Below are 21,665 nucleotides of genomic sequence, written 5' to 3'. Positions count from 1 at the left end.
TGGTTCAAATATCCTTGACAGTGATTTTGTTAGGCTTAGGTCTCTGATACAATTCTGGAATTCAGCTGTGAATCTTCTTAAAAATATATGCACAAGAATGCTTCTGCAGTTATGAATGATGCCTGGGATGCTGCAACCATTTTGGAAACATAAGAACAAAGGTGAGAATAAAAAAGGAAATATGGCCCTTGATGGTGTTATTGAGCCACCCAGTTAACCAGCTCTGAAAGCTACCCCATTCTATCATTCAATCATACATTCATTTATTTGATGATACCTTTTTTGTTAATTCTGTTTGAATTGGAAATTTTCCTTAAATGCAGTTTGTAGCCTTTTAAGTGATATAGAAGCCAAATGAAATCAGAAGTTGTCTTGGTAAAGCATGAAAGCATGAAATCAGAGAAAGGGGATTTAAATGATTCAAATGTTTATTGACATCAGGAAAAGGTAGTCTAAAACAGCAACTCTTCCTCTGAAATATGACCTTAGGGAACCAAAGTATTTGAAACTGTGAGTCACAACAATCCTTTCCTTAGTGGTTCTCAGGCTTTATCATGGATTAGAATCACCTGAAGAGCTCACTGAGGTGTGAGATTTCAGGCTCCTCATCTTGTATACATCTCCCATTTTTTTTCTAAGGGGTTCTCTTAGAGCTACACTCACTTGGCTTGACAGAGAAGAAGAACTTTGCTTTCCTTGTGTGTTTTCTTTTTTTTTTTTTTTTTTTTTTCTTTTTGCGGTATGCGGGCCTCTCACTGTTGTGGTCTCTCCCGTTGCGGAGCACAGGCTCCGGACGCGCAGGCCCAGCGGCCATGGCTCACGGGCCCAGCCGCTCCGCGGCATATGGGATCCTCCCAGACCGGGGCACGAACCCGTATCCCCTGCATCGGCAGGCGGACTCTCAACCACCGCGCCACCAGGGAGGCCCCTTGTGTGTTTTCTTTTCCTTAAATTTTGTCAATGAATTCTTTCTCAGTAGATCTCTACCCTGTAGGTAAAAGGTAGGCAGCACTCCTTCCCAGGCCTGATTGGGAGTATTGGGGGGGGGGTCAAGGAGGAGCTGCACTTTGTTGTGCCTTCCCATGCCATCTGGGCAGGGTTCTCTAAGCCTGGATCTTGCTTTGTGTGAATTCTGGTCTCTAGAAGCACCTGTTTCAACATTTTCTGTGTTCTCCCTTGTGATTGGGATCAGCTTGGGTTGGCAGTGCTACCCAGGCAGGATGCCCTGAGCCCATGTCTTTGTTTCTCTCCTTGCGGGGAAATTTCCATCTCTTTATCCCAAGCATGGGGTCTACCAGATGCCCCAAGAGCTCTGACACTCAAGCTGATAGGATTATCCCATGGTCCTGGATGGTTTCTAGTCCAGGAACACAGCATTGTAAGTGGGCCACACCTACTGACTAAGGTAGTATTTCTCTCATGGGATTGCATTAGATGGGGCTACCAGGATGGTACTGACATGCTGATCTTGAGTGAGCCTCAGTCACATCAGACATAGGAAAATTTTAAGACTCTGAGTTACCAGTGGTTTGATTACCTTTGGGCTTGAGCCATATAAAGCCTGGGCATTAGCTCTCAGCTGCCAGTGTTCTAACCATGGTGCCACCCATGGTGCCACCCATGTTTTACAGCACCCAAGGGCAGTTGGGGTATTAACATGTGTTCTTCATCTTGTGCATCCCCAAGCACTGGCACCCAGGGCAGTCACTCCACCAGCTCAGACAGTCCTTCACAGATGGCATTGGCAATCTAGTCTGAGTTTTTTCAAGATTGTTTCTCTTCAACATCAACAGACACTTCTCATTTGTACCCCCTCATGCTTCAACTGATAAATCTTAAGTTATGAAAACTAGAAGTGGAAGTTTCCTTGTATAAATGGAACTTCTGCCCATGGACCCTTGACTATCTACCCCACTGACAGCACTGTGTAGAAGACAGGTTTGCAGTTTACATGGAAAGAAATCACATTTTAAGAATGTAGTGACTATAACTTAAATAGTTCAAGAGAAGTCATCATTAGAAGATGAATATCATACTGTATTTAACCTATAATACTCCAAATGGTAAATGTAACATGACTAGAAAGAAAATTATGATTCGCATCTTCCTACACATCTGGGTAAGACTTACATTTGTGGGTATCATCAACAAAGCACAATAACAGCCTTTATAGAGCCATTGGAAGCTGATAGTCATTGGCTGTTTGAAGGATGAAGCAGTATCATGAGTAATGAGGTAAATAGCATTTTTAAAAAATAAATAAAAGTTGCTAAGGAGCTGAAGAAGCAAGAAGATCTGAATTGTTTTACACAAATTGTTTCCTAAGAGCATGGTATTGGGAGTAATAATAGCCTTGCTCCTCATGATAAGAAATATATTAGCCACTAACAATGCATTTGACAATGAAGAATACAGAGATGGTTCCTAGAACTGAGTAGGAATAAATGGTTCCTGGACACTAAAAAACTCTTACCATGCACTCATTGGCCATAAAATATGCAAGCACCACTGATTTGCCATTAATTAATTCATCATTGATAAATCAGTATATCTCACAAGGGATCATATATCTTGTGATACATTTTTAATCAAATTGTTTATAGAAAGAGAAGCCTCCTAAAATATAATTGCCTGAGGCTCTGCAAACCATGAGGACAGATATGCTGGGCATATCTGCTGAGAACATTAAATTTAGAGCCTCTCTTCACTTAACATGCATTGTCTTCAACTTTGAGCCCTTTGCCAATTTGGATACAGCAGAAAAATAATTCTGTTTCACATTTAACAATGAATCTATTAATAGACACACAGAGTTACATACACAAACACAAACATACACTGAAACATGCTCTGAAATCTTGCAGAGCAAACTAAGGAAAGTAAAAGACTTGAATATATTAAAAAGTATACATCTGTATATCCCATCTGTATTTTAATATATATTAATATCTAATATGTATTGTGTATTTACTATATGCAGTGAATTATTTTATCTTCTTTCAAATACCAACATATTTATTCTCCACAATAGTCATAAGATAAAGTTATACTTATTACCCAGATTTTGTAAATAGGAAAACTATGGAAAAGGGAGAGTAAGTAACTGCCCAAGGTCATATATCTTGTAAATTAAAAATGAGATTTTTACCCAGAAAGACAAGCTCTCAAACAGATTCTTTTTTTTTTAAACATCTTTATTGGAATACAATTGCTTTATAATGGTGTTTTAGTTTCTGCTATATAACAAAGTGAATCAGCTATATGTACACATATATCACCATATTCCCTCCTCTTGTGTCTCCCTCCCACCCTCAATATCCCACCTTGCTAGGTGGACACAAAGCACCGAGATAATCTCCCTGTGCTATGCACCTGCTTCCCACTAGCTATTTCACATTTGGTTGTGTATATATGTCCATGCTACTGTCACTTTGTCCCAGCTTACCATTCCCCCTCCTCATGCCCTCAAGTCCATTCTCTACCTGTGCATATTTATTCTTGTACTGCCCCTAGCTTCTGCAGAAACTTTTTATATATATTTTTTATATTCCAAATATATATGTGTTAGCATACGGTATTTGTTTTTCTCTTTCTGACTTACTTCACTCTGTATGACAGTCTCTAGGTTCATCCACCTCACTGAAAATAACTCAAATTTCGTTTCTTTTTATGGATGAGTAATATTCGACTGTATATATGTACCACTTCTTCTTTACCCATTCATCTGTTGATGGAAACTTAGGTTTCTCCCATGTCCTGGCTATTGTAAATAGTGCTGCAATGAACACTGTGGTACATGATTCTTTTTAAATTATGGTTTGCTCAGAGTATATGCCCAGAAGTGGGATTGCTGGGTTGTATAGTATCTCTATTTTGAGTTTTTCTGAGGAACTTCCATACTGTTTTCCATAATGGCTGTATCAATTTAAAGTCCCACCAACAGTGCAAGAGGGTTCCCTTTTCTCCACACCCTGTCCAGCATTAATTGTTTGTAGATGTTTTGATGATGGCCGTTCTAACTTGTGTGAGGTGATAACTCATGGTAGTTTTGATTTGCATTTCTCTAATGATTAATGATGTTGAGCATTCTTTCATGTGTTTGTTGGCAATCTGTATATCTTCTTTGGAGAAATATGTATTTAGGTCTTCTTCCCTTTTTTGGATTGGGTTGTTTGTTTTATTGATATTGAGCTACATGGGCTGCTTGTTTATTTTGGAGATAAATTCTTTGTCAGTTGCTTCATTTGCAAATATTTTCTCCCATTCTGAGGGTTGTCTTTTCATCTTGTTTATACTTTCTTTTGCTGTGCAAAAGCTTTTAACTTTCATTAGGTCCCATTTGTTTATTTTTGTTATTATTTCTATTCCTCTAGGAGGTGGGTCAAAAAAGATCTTGCTGTGATTTATGCCATAGAGTGTTCTGACTATGTTTTCCTCTAAGAATTTTATAGTGTCTGGCCTTACATTTAGGTCTTTAATCCATTTTGAGTTTATTTTTGTGTATGGTGTTAGGGAGTGTTCTAATTTCATTCTTTTACATGTAGCTGTCCAGTTTTCCCAGCACCATCTCTTGAAGTGGCTGTTCTCCATTGTATATTCTTGCCTCCTTTATCAAAGATAAGGTGACCATATGTGCATGGGTTTATCTCTGGGCTTTCTAGCCTGTTCCATTGATCTATATTTCTGTTTTTGTGCCAGTGCCATACTGTCTTGGTTGCTGTAGCTTTGTAATATAGTCTGAAGGCAGGGAGCCTGATTCCTCAGGCTCTGTTTTTCTTTCTCAAGATTGCTTTGGCTGGGACATCCTTGGTGGCACAGTGGTTAAGAGTCCATCTGCCAACGCAGGGAACGTGGGTTTGAGCCCTGGTCTGGGAGGATCCCACATGCCTCAGAACGACTAAGCCCGTGTGCCACAACTACTGAGGCTGTGCTCTAAATCCTGGGCTCCACAACAAGAGAGGCCACTGCAATGAGAAGTCCATGCACCCCAACGAAGAGTAGCCCCTGCTCACCACAACTAGAGAGAGCCTGCCTGCAGCAATGAAGACCCAATGCAGCCAAAAATAAAGAAATAAATTTATTAAAAAAAGGATTGCTTTGGTTATTTGGGGTCTTTTGTGTTTCCATAAATTGTGAAAATTTTTGTTCCACTTCTGTGAAAAAATGCTATTGGTAGTTCAATAGGGATTGCATTGAATCTGTAGATGGCTTTGGGTAGTAGACTCATTTTCATAATGTCAATTCTTCCAACCCAAGAACATGGTATATTTCTCCATTTGTTTGTATCATTTTTAATTTCTTTCATCAGTGTCATAGTTTTCTGCCTATAGGTCTTTTGTCTCTTTAGTTAGGTTTATACCTAGGTATTTTACCCTTTCTGTTGCAATGGTAAATGGGAGTGTTTCCTTAATTTCTCTTTCAGATTTTTCATCATTAGTACATAGGAAGGCAAGAGATTTGTGTTCATTAATTTTGTATCCTACTACTTTCCCAAATTCATTGATTAGCTCTAGTAGTTTTCTGGTAGCATCTTTAGGATTCTCTGGGAATAGTGTCGTGTCATTTGCAAACAGTGACAGCTTTCCTTCTTCTTTTCTGATTTGGATTCCTTTTATTGTTCTTCTCTGATTGCTGTGGCTAAAACTTCCAAAACTGTGTTGAATAATAGTGTTGAGGGTGGACAACCTTGTCCTCTTCCTGATCTTAGTGGAAATGGTTTCAATTTTTCACCATTGAGAACAATGTTGGCTGTGGGCTTGTCATATATGGCCTTTATCATGTTGAGTAAGTTCCCTCTATGTCTACTTTCTGGAGAGTTTTTATCATAAATGGGTATTAAACTTTGTCAAAAGCTTTTTCTGCATGTATTGAGATGATCATATGTTTTTTATCCTTCAATTTTTAATATGGTGTATCACATTGATTGATTTGCATATATTGAAGAATCCTTGCATTCCTGGAATAAACCCCACTTGATCATGGTGAATGATCTCTTTAATGTGCTGTTGGATTCTGTTTGCTAGTATTTTGTTGAGGATTTTTGCATCTATGTTCACCAGTGATATTGGCCTGGAGTTTTCTTTTTCTGTGACATCTTTGTCTGGTTTTGGTATCAGAGTGATGGTGGCCTCGTAGAATGAGTTTGGGAGTGTTCTTCCCTCTGCTATATTATGGAAGAGTTTGAGAAGGATAGATATTAGCTCTTCTCTAAATGTTTGAGAGTATTCTCCTGTGAAGCCTTCTGGTTCTAGACTTTTGTTTGTTGGAAGGCTTTTAATCACAGTTTCAATTTCAGTGCTTGTGATTGGTCTATTTATATTTTCTATTTCTTCCCGTTTCACTCTCAGAGGTGGTGCTTTTCTAAGAATTTGTCCATTTCTTCCAGGTTGTCCATTTTATTGGCATATAATTGCTTGTAGTAATCTCTCATGATCTGTTGTATTTCTGCAGTGTCAGTTATTACTTCTGCTTTTTCATCTCTAATTCTATTGATCTGCATCTTCTCCCTTTTTTTCTTGATGAGTCTGGCTAATGGTTCATCAATTTTCTTTATCTTTTCTAGAAGCAGCTTTTAATTTTATTGATCTTTGCTATCGTTTCCTTCATTTGATTTTCATTTATTTGTGATCTGATCTTTAAGATTTCTTTCCTTCTGCTAACTTTGGTTTTTTTTGTTGTTGTTGTTCTTCTTTCTCTAATTGCTTTATGTGTACGGTTAGGTTGTTTATTTGAGATGTTTCTTTTTTCTTGAGGTAGGATTGTATTGCTGTAAACTTCCCTCTTAGAACTGCTTTTGATGCATCCCATAGGTTTTGGGTCATTGTGTTTTCATTGTCATTTGTTTCTAGGTATTTTTTGATTTCCTCTTTGATTTCTTCAGTGATCTCTTGGTTATTAAGTAGTGTATTGTTTAGCCTCCATTTAACGGTATTTTCTTCAGATTTTTTTCCTGTAATTGATATATAGTCTCATAGCATTGTGGTCAGAAAAGATATTGGATATGACTTCAGTTTTCTTAAATTTACCCAGGCTTGACTTGTGACCCAAGATATGATCTGTCCTGGAGAATGTTCCATGGGCACTTGAGAAGAAAGTTTATTCTGTTGTTTTTGGGTGGAATGTCTTATAAATATCAATTAAGCCCATCTTGTTTAATGTATTATTTAAAACTTATGTTTCCTTATTTATTTTCAATTTGGATGATCTGTCCATTGGTTAAAATGGGGTGTTAATGTCCCCTACTATTATTATGTTGCTGTCGATTTACCCTTTTATGGTTGTTAGCCTTTTCCTTATGTATTGATGTGCTCCTATATTGGGTGCATAAATATTTATAATTGTTATATCTTCTTCTTTGATTCATCCCGGGATCATTATATAGTGTCCTTCTTTGTCTCTTTTACTAGTCTTTATTTTAAAATTTATTTTGTCTGATATGAGAATTGCTACAGCAGCTTTCTTTTGATTTTCATTTGCATGGAGTATCTTTTTCCATCCCCTCACTTTCAGTCTGTATGTGTCCCTAGGTCTGAAGTGTGTCTGTTGTAGACAGCATATATATGGATCTTCTTTTTGTATCCATTCAGCCAGCCTATGTCTTTTGGTTGGAGCATTTAATCCATTTACATTTAAGGTAGTTATTGATATGTATGTTCCTATTGCCATTTTCTTTATTGTTTTGGGTTTGTTATTGTAGATCTTTTCCTTCTCTTGTATTTCCTGCCTAAAGAATTTCCTTTAGCATTTGTTGTAAAGCTGTATTGGTGGTGCTTAATTCTCTTAGCTTTTGCTTGTCTGAAAGGGTTTTAATTTCTCTGTTGAATCTGAATAAGTTCCATGCTGGGAAGTGTAATCTTGGTTGTATATTACTTTCATCACTTTAAATATGGCCTGCCACTCACTTCTGGCTTGCAGAGTTTCTGCTGAAAGATCAGCTGTTAACCTTATGGGGATTCCTTTGTATGTTATTTGTTACTCTTCCCTTTGTGCTTCTAATATTTTTTTCTTTGTATTTAATATTTGATAGTTTGATTAATGTGTATCTTGGCATCTTTCTCCTTGGATTTATCCTGTATGGGACTTTCTGCATTTCCTGGACTTGACTGACTATTTCCTTTCCCATATTAAGGAAGTTTTCAACTATTATCTCTTCTAATATTTTCTCAGTCCCTTTTTTATTTTTTCTCTTATTCTTCTGGGACCCCTATATTTTGAATATTGATGAATTTAATGTTGTCCCAGAGGTCTCTGAGACTGTCCTCAATTTTTTTTTCAATTTTGTTTCTTTATTCTGCTCTGTGGTAGTTATTCCCACTATTTTATCTTCCAAGTCACCTATCCGTTCCTGTGCTGCAATTATTCTGCTAGTGATTCTTTCTAGAAAATTTTTAATTTCATTGATTGTGTTGTTCATCATTATTTGTTTGCTGTTTAGTTTTTCTAGGTCCTTGTTAAACGTTTCTTGCATTTTCTCCATTCTATTTCCAAGATTTGTATCATCTTTATTATCATTACTCTGAGTTCTTTTTCAAGTGAGCTGCCTATTTTCTCTTCATTTGTTCAGTCTGGTAGATTTTTACCTTTCTCCTTCATCTGCTGTGTATTTCTCCATCTTCTCATATTGCTTAACTTTCTGTGTTTGGGATCTCTTTTTCGTGGCTCCTGGTCATATTTCCCAGTTTTTTTTTTTTTTTTTGGTGTCTGCCCCCAGTGGATAAGTTTGGTTCAGTGGATTTTGTAGGCTTCCTGGTCGAGGGGACTTGTCCCTTTGTTCTGGTGGATGAGAGTGGATCTTGTCTTCATGGTGGGCAGGACCATGTCTGCTGGTGTGGTTTTTGCTGTCTATGAACTTATTATGATTTTAGGCAGCCTCTCTTCTGTTAGGTGGGGTTGTGTTTGTCTCTTGCTAGTTGTTTGTCATAGGGTATACAGCACTATTGTTTGCTGGTTTTTGAGTGGAGCTGGGTCTTAGCGTTGAGATGAAGGTCACTGTGAGGTCTTTTGCTGTTTGATGTACATGGGGCTGGGAGGTCTCTGGTGGACCAATATCCTGAACTTGGCTCTCCCACCTCAGAGGCTCAGGCCTGAAAGCCAGCCAGAGTACCAAAACCCTGTCAGCTGCTCGTCTCAGAAGAAAAGGGAGGGAAAAAAAAGAAATAAAGAGTAAAATAAAATAAAATAAAATAAAATAAAATAAAAAAGTTATTAAAGTAAAAACTAAAAAGAAAATATTAAAAATAGAAAAGTAATACAAATAGAAAGAAGAGAACAACCAAACCAAAAAACAAAGCCACCAATGTAACAAATGCTAAAAGCTATACAAAAATAAATAAATTAATTAATGGTCAGACAGAACCCTAGGACAACTGGTAAAAGCAAATCTATACAGACAAAATCACACGAAGAAGCATACACATACACACTCACAAAAAGAGAAAAATGAAAATATATATATATATATATTTAAAAAATAGAGCAACCAAATCAATAAACAAATCTACCAATGATAATAAACTCTAAATACTAAACTAAAATAAACATAAAAGCAGAAACAAATTAGATGCAGAATGCAAACCCCAAGTCTACAGTTGCTCCCAAAGTCCACCATATCAATTTTGGCATGATTTATTGTCTATTCAGGTATTCCACTGATACAGGGTACATCAAGGTGATTGTGGAGATTTAATCTGCTCCTCCTGAAGCTGCTGAGAGAAATTTCCCTTTCTCTTCTTTGTTCTCACAGCTCCTGAGGTTCAGCTTTGGATTGGCCCCACCTCTGTATGTAGGTCACCTGAGGACATCTGTTCCCTACCCAGACAGGATGGAGTTAAAGTAGCAGCTGATTAGGGTGCTCTGGCTCACTCAGGCTGGGGCAGGTTGGGGTATGGAATGCAAGGCTAACCTGTAGGAGTAGAGGCCAGTGTGAAGTTACAACAGCCCTTGGCATGCCCTGTGTTCTCCCAGAGAATTTGTCCCTGGATCACGGGACCTTGGCAGTGGCAGGCTACACAGGCTCCTGAGAGTGGAAGTGTGGATAGTGACCTGTGTTTGCACACAGGGTTCTTTGTGGCTGCAGCAGCAACCTTAGCATTTCATGCCTGTCTCTGGTGTCCGTGCTGACAGCCACGGCTTCCTCCCATCTCTGGAACCCGTTTAAGTAGTGCTCTGAATCCTCTCTCCTTGCGCACTCTGAAACAATGGTCTCTTGCCTCTTAGACAGTTCCAGACTTTTTCCTGGACTCCCTCCCATCTAGCTGTGGCACACTAGCCCCCTTCAGGCTGTGTTCACACAGCCAACCCCTGTCCTCTCCCTGGGATCCAACCTCCAAAGCCTGAGCCTCCACTCCCAACCCCTGTCTGCCCCAGTGGGTGAGCAGACAAGCCTCTCAGGCTGGTGAGTGCTGGTCGGCACTGATCCTCTGTGCAGGAATCTCTCCACTTTGCCCTCTGCACTCCTGTTGCTGCGCTCTCCTCTGTGGCTCCAAAGCTTCCTCCCTGCCCACCCCCATCTCCACCAGTGAAGGGGCTTCAAGTGTGTGGAAAGTTTTCCTCCTTCACATCTCCCTCCCAGAAGTACAGATCCTGTCCCTATTCTTTTGTCTCTGTTTTTCCTTTTTTCTTTTGCTCTACCCAGGTACATGGGGATTTTCTTGCCTTTTGGGAAGTCTGAGGTCTTCTGCCAGTGTTCAGTAGGTGTTCTGTAGGAGTTGTTCCACATGTAGATGTATTTTTGATGTATTTGTGGGGAGAAAAGTGATTTCCACATCTTACCTCTCCACCATCTTGAAGGTCACTCCCTGAAACAGATTCTTATACTGCCTCTCATACAGAAATTTTTCTCTCTCTTGATCTAATACTCATGCATAGTTTGTCTTGGAGTATAGTTTTAAGGAATGTATTATTTGAAATAAAGTGATTGAAAAAACAATTTTTGGTTATTAATGTTTAGATAGGAGAGATTGTGTTTGTGACCAGCATTTTTAAAACAATGTCTAACAAATCTGGTACAGATTTTACTCATTCAAATAATTCAGCAATGAAAAATTTTTATAAGTTTTGGATAGCTGTTTAAATATGTGAAAATGACATCATGAGAAAGTTATTTTAAAAAAACAATTATTGCCCACACAATAATTGTTTAGAGAATAACTGGAGCTGCACATACATTTTTGCAAGCTAGCACAACCATTATTTTTCTCCTGAATTGCAAGATAGTGGAGTTGCAACTGACCACCCACAAGTTTGATCAATCTAACAAACACCTCCAAGCTTTTCTTGGAGTTCATGACTTTTCATTAGCAAACCCCAATCTTAAATTCTTGTCTACAAAAATGGTTATTTCCACTTGATAGAAAATTGTAGTTTACAAAACTCACAATAGCCCACTGAATTTAAATTGGATTTTAGCTGTACTCTAAAACTAGCAAAACTATGTTGTTTATTAAAACCATATTTTTGAATTAAGCTCCTGGAAGGATTCAGATTGCATGCAGCACTATTGTGTGGGGAAGTGCTGTAATTCTCAAGAAGTGGTGCATTTTCAGTTCCAGACATGAGTTTCTATGACAAATTCACATTTTCATTTGATCATCTAGTAAATAACAACATAAAATCCTTCACAAATGCTAGAATTACAGCTATATAATCCTCTGGGTACTCTTAATTTGGAGAGGCTTGTTTTGAGCAGTTTTTAGGGAATGGATATATGATTTTCTGTGGTAATACTTATTAAAGTATTTAGGATAAACTTCAGATATTTTAGACATTTTTGATGAATATAATATATATTTAGTTGGTTCTGTCCCACATTTATTTTTTTGCATTTCAGATTGTAATATAAAAGCATCTATTGTTCTAAAGATGAATTTGGAATTTGGAAGCTCTAGAATTCAGCCAAATTGAATAATTTATTTTTCTATTTCAAATCTCCATCTACTTTTAAATGCATTCTGTTTTAAAATTTTACGTGAACTAGTGTGATCACAATCCTCCTCTACCTCCTTTTTAAAGCACATTTTCTTTTTGGATTAACTAACACAGTAATCTTTTGGTTTCTATCTTACTGTTTTCTCTCTTGTCTCTTTGTTTTCTATAAAACCAGGTGTTGGCATCCTTCAAGGCTCAATGCTGGGCCCTTGGTCATCTCATTCTCATGCATTGCTTTAATTGTCACCTAGATATAGAGAATCTGTCTATATAGATCTTCCCATGCACCTTTTCACTAAATTCTTCACTTAACTCACAATCTGTCCCCTATTCTGCTGTGTGTTTTTCTTCCACTGTTTACTATCTTAGTAAATAGTATGACTGTTTACTCCACTGAAGGAACAGACATAGTTATCATTCTTGACCCCCTTCAATGTCTAGTCCATTAACCTAATCCATCAAATGTTTTATTGTAGTTACTGCTTAGACATTTTTGCTCTACTTCTACTGCATATATCAAAATCCCAGTTACAGTTATGTCTCCCTTGCATTCCTTTACCTTCAGTTGCTCTATTTGTATACACATTCTGTTTCTACATTGCAAATACATCCTCTGCATTTCTGCCAGAACAATATCGTCAAAATATAAATCTGAATATCCTTCTTTGCCTAAAATCTTCCAGTCAGTTCTTTCTGTCCTTTTGATAAGGACAGACTTCTATAACATGTTCTAAGAGATCTCACTTGCTCTGTTTCTTACCTACCATTTTGACTTCTCCCCTACTATAGCTCCTTTCATTCTTTTCTCTTCAAATTTTATGGCCTTGTTTTATTCCTCATAGTTCTGATGTTTCCATCAACCATAGATATACTGAAAATGTTGTTCCCCCTTCTTTATCAAAATGTTTTGGCTGCAAGTAAGGGGTAAATACAAATCTATTGGCTTATTCAATGGCAACATATTATATCCTGTAATGAGTTAAGGGCCACTCAGAAAGTGTTAATGTCATGAAAGCCATTTCCAGTCATTCTCCTCTATCATTCCGAGCTAATATGCTTCCTCTTGGGTTATCATCTCTCAGGATTAAATGATGGATACAGTAATTCTGGTAATCATATTCCTCTTATAATATCTAAAGATAGAAGTAAGTTGCCATCTTCTTTGTGCCTCATTTTAATATACAGAAAGCCCTGAAATTTCCTAGATAATTTACTCATATATATAACTGACCAAGATTTACATTATATGCCTATGAATAAAACATCAATACAAACAATATGGGACATTCCAGGGCCTTCCTTGGTATTCTCAATTAAATAAAACTCAACCTATTATAAGGTTTCTGAAGTCTCTTTTGATTTCTCAACTCTTTTAACTCCAATTTGAAGAGGGTAGTTTCCCAATGATCCTGGTCAAAGTCCAAGGGTTTCCTTATTCAACCCAACCCCTATCTACAGAATAGAGACTCTACCCTATTTAACTATAGGGTATAGAGGTTATACCCTGTCTAAAGAGGGTCTATCTTTGGCCCTGCCTAGAGGCATTGCAAGCCAAAATTAATAGGTCTTGACTGTCTTTGTCCCAGCTGGCTTGTAGGGTAGAGGTTTCCATACTGGTAGAGGCAAGCAGGAAAGATCACAGGCTACCACCCCACCCAATGCCCAGAGTAGTGCTTCAGGGATATTGGCCAAAGATTTTGGCTAGGTGGGAGAGGCAGTCTGTGAGAAAAGAGAGATCAAAGATCTCCCCAAAGGAGCTGATTTCATGGGAAGTTCATGCCTAATAATGCTCTCAAAAATACTAGTTCCTCTTAATAAAGAATAACAAGCTTAACCAAGTGGGCCATTATTCCCACTTCTAGCTCAGAAGAAGTGGCACAGAGATTATTTCCAGGGGGAAGAGACAGGCCATAAGAACATAGAACTCTGAAACTTTCCACAAAAAGAACTGATTTTATTTAGAACAGTGTGAGGAAATTCAAGCCTAAGAGTGCTCTTGAAAACTATAGAGATTTTGGCTGTAAGCAATTAAAAGAAATATGGAAGAACCATGAGAGAAATAAGCTAAACTGTAGGCAGGCTAGTTTACCAAAAAGAACCAGAGAAAGAGACAGCTAAGCAGAGCCTTTTTGATATCAAAACAAACCATGAAGACTGACCTCAAAAACTACTTCTGCAAAAGGGGCCCAAATTTAATTGGATCAGACTATGGAATTGTTTATGCTCCAAGGCATTGTCAAAAACAGTGAAACAATTAACTATTAGTTAATGGACCTGAGTGTAATACCAAATGGGAAAGATAGTTTAATAGAGAGATCAGAGAAAGAAACAGTTTTAAAAAGCCCTGCTAAAACCATTGTTATCTCAGAGTGAATGTGCATATTCCCATAGCTGCATGCTTTGACGTACAACACCAAATGATTCACTCAGCTGACTTTTGTGCAGAAATTGACAACCTGATTCTAAAATTCCTATGGAAATTCAAGGGAATCAAATAGTTAAAACAATCTTGAAAAATAAAGTTAGACGACTTATACTTCCAGATTTTAAAACTTACTGCAATGGTACAATAATCAAAATAGTGTGATGCTAACATAAGGATAGTCATATAGATCAGTGAATTAAAATGGAGAGTACAGAAACTATTTTAGTTACACTATATATATTCTTCACAAGTACACAAAGACCCTACGTTAGACCACAGAACAAGCCTTAACAAATTTAAGAAGATTGAAATCATACCAAGTACCTTTTTTAGCCACAGTAGTGTAAAGACAGAAATCAATAATAGGAGGAAAATTAAAAAAAAATCACAAATATGTGGAAATTAAACAACACACTCCTGAACAACCAATGGGTTGAAGCAGAAATCAAAAAGGAAATCAGAAAGTATCTTAAGGCAAATGAAAATGAAAACATAGCCTACCAAAACTCACATAATGTAGGAAAAGAAGTTCTAAGAGGAATTTTATAGCAATAAATACCTACATTAAGAAAATAAAAATCTCAAATAAACAGCCTTAATCTGCACCTAAAGGAACTAGGAAAACATATTAAGCATAAAAAAGAATAGTAAATCTTAAGAGTTATCATCACAAGGAAACACATTTTCTATTTCTTTAATTTTGTATCTGTTTGAGATGATGAATATTCATTAAACTTTTTGAGGTAATCATTTCATGATATATTTAAGCCAAATCATTATGCTATCCACCTTAAACTTATACAGTGCTGTGTATGTCCATTATTATATATATCAATAAAACTGGAAAAGATAGAATAAATACTTAGGAGTAAATTTAACAAAGGAAGTGAATGATCTCTACACACAAAAATATAAGACACTGCTGGAAGAAACTAAAGAAACCACAAATAAACAAAAAATATACTGTGTTAACTGATTAGAAGAATTAACATTGCTAAAATATCCATACTACCCAGAGATCTACAGACTTTTCACAAATAGAAAAAAAAATCCCTAAAATTTATATGAAACCACAAAAGACTACAAGCACCCAACATAATCTTGAGCAAGAAAACAAAGCTAAAGACATCATATTACCTTATTTTGAAATATATTTTAAAAACTATAATAATCAAAACAGTATCGTACTGGAATACAAATAGACTCATAGATCAATGGAACAGAATAGAGAGCTTAGAAATAAACACAGACATATACAGTCAAGTAATCTTTGACAAGGGTGCCAAGAATTCATAATACAGAAAACATAGTTTCTTTAATAAATGATGTTCGGAAAATCAGATATCCACATACAAAAATGAATTGGATCCTTTTCTTATACCATACATATTCAACTCAAAATGGATTAAAGCCTTAAATAGAAGACCTGAAGTTGTAAAATTCCTAGAAGAAAATATAGAGAATAAGCTCTTTGACAGTGGTCTTGTAAATCATTTTTTGGATATGACACCAGAAGCACAAGCAACAAAAGCAACAATAAACAAGTGGGATTACTACATCAAGCTAAAAAGCTTCTGCACAGCTAAGGAAACAACATTAAAAGGTAGCCTACACAGTGGGAGAAAATATTTGCAAACCATCTATCTTGTCGAGTTATTAAGCAAAATATGTATAACTCAATAGCAGTTATACAAAAAAATAATTTAAAAATGGGCAAAGGAACTGAATTTTACCAAAGAAGACATACAGATGGCCAACAGGTACACGAAAAAGTGCTCAACATCACTAATCATCAGGGAAGTGCAAATTAAAAACACAGTGAGATATCACCTCACTCATATTAAGGAGGATGGTTATTATCAAGAAAACAGGAGATAACAGTCACTGGCAAGGATGTGGGGAAAAGGGAACCTTTGTGCATTATTGGTGGGATGGTAAATTACTACAGTAATTATGGTAAATAGAATGGAGGTTCCTCACAAAATTAAAAACAGAACTACCATATGATCTAGCAATCCCATTTCTGAGTATATCTCCAAAGGATATGAAATTAGTATCTTAAAGAGATACCCACACTCCTGTATTCATTGAAGCATTGTTCACAATAGTCAGGATATGGAAATGACCTAAGTGTCTGTTGAGTGATGAATGGAAAAATAAATTGTGAGATTACAGATATATCAATAGATATGAATACACACATACACACATATATATTACCTACACATATATATATATATATTACACACATACATATTACCCATATATAAGTATATATTATATGTATAATATATAACATATATGTAACATATTTATATGTTAAATGTATGTTATGTTACATATAGATATATATACATATATGAATGTATATTTATATAAATATATACTGTTGATCCTTGAAAAACATGTGTTTGAAATGCGTGGTAGACACAGAAAGACAAATACTGCATGATATCACTTATATGTGGAATCTTAAGTCAAACATAAAATCAGAGATTAAAATGGTGGTTTCCAGGGGCTAGGAGGTGGGGGAAATGGGAAGATGTTTGTCAAAGTGTACAAACTTTCAGTTATAGGATGAATAAATTCTAGAGATCTAATGTATGGCATAGTAATTATATTAATAATACTGTATTGTATACTTGAAATTTGCTGAGAGTAAATCTCAAGTGTCTTCATCTTACTCTGTCTCACACACAAACAAATAAATGGTAACTCCGTGGGATAATGGATATATTAATTAGCTTGATTGTGGTAACCATTACACACAGTATACTAATATCAGAACATCATATTTTACACCTTAAATATATACAGTATTTTGTCAGTTATACCTCAGTAAAGCTGCAGAAAAATTAAGGAAAAACAAAAACAAATAAAATAAAATGAAAAATTTTGAAATCTGTGCATTTCCAAAAAAGTGTTATAAATAGTGTGGAGTTTGGGCTAATGTTAAATGACAATTGGGATGAAGTTCAAGGACCCAAATCCTACCTGCCCTAACTCACTACTTCCTATGAGGTTCCTAAGGCAGGAACAGTAAATGGAAAACAAGATTCTGATGACCAGATATCTCCTGTGAAGTATGTGGCCTAAGTTGAAGGTCTTAGTGGGACTTTCTATTCTCTAATAAGCCTGAATTAAAACCTTACCATCAGTCACCCTCATACAGAGAAGCAAGGATCAGGCTGTAGATGGGTCTGAGTAGAGGCAAAGGGAGGACCAGAAGTATGGCAATACCTTTATGGATTCAAGAACCACACTAGACATTTTAGTACCTAGCGGTCCCACCCACTAATAAATGTAGACTCCCTCCTCTTAGGGCAGAGCAGCAGGGCAGTTTAAGATGGGAATGGAGTCCTCTTCCATTCTAAAATGAACATGTGCCCTCGTTTTGTACTGCCAGGCCTGGGGGCATCTGGTCCACATAAACCGATGCATATTATTTATTTGTATGTTTTATTTTGCTTTTATTGCTTTGTTTTATTCATGTTCACACCCTTTAATTTGGAAACCAGTAAATAGTGTGGTTAGCATATTGTGCTTTGAGTCCTGAATTCAAATCCTTATGCTTACTATATTTGCTGTATGTGCCTGACCATGATCCAAACCTCTAAAAGCCATAGTTTCCTCATCAGAAAAACAATGCTAATCCATAGTATAATTCTAATGTCATGATGATTAACTGTTATGATATAAGGTGCTTATCATAATGTTTGGTACAAGAGTACTCAGTATGTTTAATAAATATTCAGGGAGAAGTAAAATTAATTCATTTACACTGAGAAGTAACTTCTCACAGTTAAGACTGACATATAAATAGTTCTAATGCAAGGTAGAGGTTGCCATGTGCTGCAAAAGACCTTTTCACAAGTTTTAAAATTATGGGCAAAGGAGAGTAATTCTTAAGAGGAAGGAAATGGAGAAGGTGCAAATGCTCTTATTTGGGTGAAGTGGAGGATGCATGGGGCAAAAGCGAGTGATAGGCTGGAAAATTAGTTTGGAACAAAATTGAACATTATACAAGGAGTTTGTATGCTATGTATATGGTAAATGGCAGTCTGAGGGAACAATGCTTCTGAGCTTTCATTTTTTTTAATCATAACTAGTCTAATAGATACCAATTTAATACTAACATTAAACTGTTAGGAAAATCTGAGACTATTGTTTCATATAGCAGTGTATATATGTTAGCACATGCTATGCCTATGAACAGGGCTATTCCAACGAACAAAAGGCACCATGACCCATAAAATATAAAGTGTAATACAGAGGAAATAATTTATTATGATGATTTGCTTTACTTTAACAGTAGGAAGACATGCATGATGATATATTATTGTGATGTTTTTAAAGAAAATTTTCAGCCCAGACACATAAGCAAAGTTGAGAAGAGAATTAAGTTTTATTTGTCAGTGACAATTCATGTGATGTTATTTTCATGGTATCTCCATTATTGTCCTGTGTTTGCACATTCTAAAGGCCAGTGAGGGAAGAATGTATGAGAGTGGTGAAGTCTGGTCCCACCTGATTTATATTCCAACTCTAGAAGTCAGGTTGGTCAAACCAGATTGCAGATAAACATCTGAACTTGTGAACGTGGCTTAAAATAATCAAATATTCTAAATCACAAACATAAGACAGATGCTTATTTTATGACTAGGCCAGATGCTTACTGAATTATATTCCCATACTTGTTAATATACTTGATAACTGAACACTAATTTTTTCTCAATTTCAAAGATATATGACATATCTAATAATTATGAATCAGTTTTAACAGAGCCAATGTAAATAATTTAGATTTTTTAAATGAAAAGTAATTCTTTTCATCTAAATGATCCCTTTGTACTGAAATAAGTCTTCCCCAGTTACATTTTATGTTCAACTAAGAAAAGAAGTAATAATGAAAACAGTAAACAAAACATTTGAATATGTCCAATGTCCAGCTCATACTTGTTAACAGGCCAGATAGAAGCAGGTCAACCATCTAAACATTCCACGGTATTAATGGAATGTGACTTTTTTTGACTGATTCATGCAGTAATTTTCAGATCTTAGGTTGAAAAATCCTGTGGCATTTTTTATGGCATATGGCCATTTATAGTATCTTCTCTTCCTGCAGGCTCAAGTACGAGATGTGTTAAACAAATATCAGACTACCTTTTTTCTGGCTCAATTCTCATTTATTATAGGACACAGATACTCCTGTGCACATGTATTCATTTGGGAAAGGTGTGGAGATTAATCACAGGGGGAACAATGATGGAAATTATATCCAATAGTTTTCCTACTGTGTTTTCAGATATTGAAAGTTACCATTACAGTCATTGTGAAAAATGCACATTCATCTCCTTTCCCTAGCATAATGGCCCTTATGTTCCCAGGGCTCCACTTCTTATCACCTATGCACAGTTGCATATTTTAGGGAGGGAGATCTTACCCACCTTACTTTTTTGTGTATACAAATAAAGATGGTATTCATGCTACAAAATGGGATGTATTCTGTATAGTGTATTCTTATAAATAGAGAGAAATTCTATTTTAACAACTAAGAAAAGCAGGTTATAGAACTGCTAAGAAAAAGTAATCTAAATATCATTATTCATTTAGTTTGCTAAGTGGGCTTCACTTAAGTGAATCACATACCTATTATTTTTTTTATTTCACATTGTATTTATTTTTCTAGTTGCATTAAATTTGTGAGGAAGCAATTGTGAAAATACTCCATGATTATTACAAGTGATGGTCAGTAGTATGGAAGGAAAAGTTCTAGATTGTGCAATTGAGCGCAATTATATCATGCATACATTCCTTCAAAATCAAGTTTTTGTTTTTGTCATGCTTTGTACCATAGTTGGTTGATTCAGAGAGAAAAAAAAAAATATCCTTGCCTTCAAGAAGCATGCTGTCACTTAGGCTAGAGACAGTCAATTAAACACATTAAAGAGCTAAACAATTATTAAGATCAAACACATTAAATAGAGATAAACCCTGACACAGAAGGGGGATTGGAGAAATGGTCCAGAAGTTCCCACTGAACTGAGGTTTTAAGAATAAGAAACAGTTATCCTGTATAGATTTCTAATGTTAAAATTGTGACACAACTTTATGGTCTCAATCCTGGCTGTGTAAAGCATCTCTTGAGGAGCTTCTAAAAACAAAACATAAACAAAAAAAGCAAAACCAGAAACAATGAGTGACCCCCAACCACAAGAGATTCTGACTCTTCAGGCTAAAGTGGGCCCAGATATTGGAAATTCAAACTTCTCTAAATGAATATAATTTGCACTGAGGGTTGAGAACCACTGTTTATCAAGTCAAAATAGAAGAAAATAACTTTTAATCTCATTTTTGCACTTCTTTTGACTTATTTTAGAATTAGTAACATAAAATAATTAAAGTATTTTAAGACCCCAAAACCTATCTATGTTGGTTGTAAGAACTAAATATGTCATGAAAATTACTTAGCTGTGTTGTTTTTCTCCTTAGTCTCTTGTCAAGCTGGATTTATGTAGAAATTTAGGACTAGATCTTATGTCAGCCTCTAGGAAATAAAGCTTGGATATGAGCCAATAATATAATTCTACTATTTGGGAAAATGGTACTCGTGCAATTGTTTTTGTTCCTTCAATTTTAACGGTAATTTTTCAAAAGTTTCTTAACTTTTTATTCAAGCTAATCCAAAATGGAATTTTATTTTAATTGCTTTGTGATTGAAACAATTTGCAGAAAATATGTGCCTTGTTAAGCCAATATCCAGGGAAGACTGTATGCAGATGGTTTCTACAACCATATATATAGTGGCATGCTTAATAGAAATAATATACTTAGGTATTTCTGTTCTTCTCAGATTAAAGGTAAAACAGAAATATAAACTAGACCAGTAGTTCTGCATCTTTCACAATTTACTTCTCCCAAATAGTCTATCAAATAATCAAGTTTCCAAATTATTACAAAGTGAGTAATGTTTCATAACATAACTTTGGAAATTAATATGTGTTCAAAATTTTTTTCTTTGGAATTTAGAAGTACCATAATTTGATTTCATTAAAAATATCCATAAAGCTTCATTTCTTCTATGATTTATAGTAAAGGCAATTTGATGTCATTTGTAATATAAGGGTAAATAGGGACTTTGATTTAAAACAAGTGATCTTTTCTGTACCATCACCTTTAAATCTGTCAATGAAATAAGGTGGAAAAGAGTATTTAAAATTAATGCATTTTCATGCTACACACACATATATGATAACAGTTATATTTATAATACATACATATATAAATGTACATTTATGTATACATGATGTACATG

The sequence above is a fragment of the Mesoplodon mirus genome, assembly GCF_964341445.2.
Source record: "Mesoplodon mirus genome assembly, chromosome: 2".
NCBI lineage: Eukaryota > Metazoa > Chordata > Mammalia > Artiodactyla > Ziphiidae > Mesoplodon > Mesoplodon mirus.
Note: the sequence above shows the minus strand (reverse complement) of the source record.